The sequence below is a fragment of the Otolemur garnettii genome, unplaced genomic scaffold, assembly GCF_000181295.1.
Source record: "Otolemur garnettii isolate 467f Iridium unplaced genomic scaffold, OtoGar3 scaffold01071, whole genome shotgun sequence".
NCBI classification, from domain to species: Eukaryota; Metazoa; Chordata; class Mammalia; order Primates; family Galagidae; genus Otolemur; species Otolemur garnettii.
In genome coordinates, this window is record NW_003853466.1 from 1 (window position 1) to 1,241 (window position 1,241).

General features: G+C 37.1%; 1 protein-coding gene across 1 annotated transcript in view; it reads left to right on the forward strand.

Annotated features, from left to right (window-relative positions):
* The first annotated feature begins 6 nt into the window (after positions 1–6).
* LOC111722875 (arf-GAP with Rho-GAP domain, ANK repeat and PH domain-containing protein 2-like) overlaps positions 7–1,241 on the forward strand; it is a 6,285-nt gene continuing 5,050 nt past the window's right edge. Inside the window, exon 1 of the mRNA XM_023509169.1 lies at positions 7–57. The gene's annotated coding sequence lies outside the window, so the exon portion shown is untranslated. The remainder of the gene's footprint in view (positions 58–1,241) is intronic.

A 1,241-nucleotide genomic window follows, 5' to 3' on the forward strand; every position in this document is an offset into this window, starting at 1 on the left:
CCTCTAATTCCCATCCAGCATGAGAGGAATGCAACCCAAGCCCGCAGGAATATCGAGGTAGGTTAGAATTTTGTTTGCCTTACATTTGCTTTCCTGTGTCTCAAGGTTATTTGGTGTATTAATTACTTCATTACCTTCAAAATCGCAATGATAATCTTTCTGAAAACTCACATACATCAAGAAAACATTATGCTTCTTAGTTTAATGTCATTGCCCACACAGTTCACATGTGCACAGTAATTCTTACATTCTTACCTCTATAGTAGTCAAGCAATTTTAAATGGGTGTGTAGAAATCTTGATGATAAAACCGCAGTTCTTAGAAGTTTACTTATTAAAAACCCTTAGAGTGAGCCCGTGGCAGAATTTGCCTACAGCCATGGGAGCTAGACTTTCCAGCAACAGGATGGAATGTCAGTGGTTTGGGAAGCAGTCGAGTATCTAAGTTAATTAAAGGAACTAAACATGACCCCTGAGCATCAGTAAAGAAGACGTCACATCTTTTGCGAAGCTTGCTGTTTGTTTTCCTTCTTACCGTGAGGACTGAGAGAACATAGCAACATCAATTTTGACGTGAAGTTCAGTCTCTTTTGCAAAGGATATATAGGCTCTTTACTCACCAAACTTATTAACCACTTTAGGACCAATACATAGTTCAGCACCTCAAGTGATTGCTCAAAGCAAAAAACGAAAACATTTAAAAACCGTTTTAAATTTGGGATTAAGCTGTTTGAGTATTTTGCTCTCCAAGCAGAAATAACTTTTGAAAGACTATAGCCATTTGAATCTAGTGATCAGAGTTTTAAAAACTTTCTGTACATTTCTTGAACATGGAATCCCATTGTAAATTTTTCCTCTAAAATATAAAAGCGTCAGAAATAATGGTCTTTTGTTTCCTGTTCAGTCCACTGCACTGATATAATCAAAGGAAAGAATAAATCTTTAAGGAAATATGACCTTCTCTCTCTTTCCTTTCTGCACCTATGGTTTTTCTTGGTAATAAACTGTGCCCTAGAGCTATGGGCACATTAGATGAGCTAGAATTAGAATTTTCTAAGAGTCACACTGCCTGAGAAGCTAGCTATCAGAACACAGACAGGTTGGACAAATGAAGCTGACTCCAGCTTCTCCTCACATGGCCTTAGGATCAATTATAGCACAAAGCAAAAGATAAATCGTTAGGATCAAAATACATTCCCAGCAGCTGATACAGATGATGATTGAATATACAAGCGTTTATTA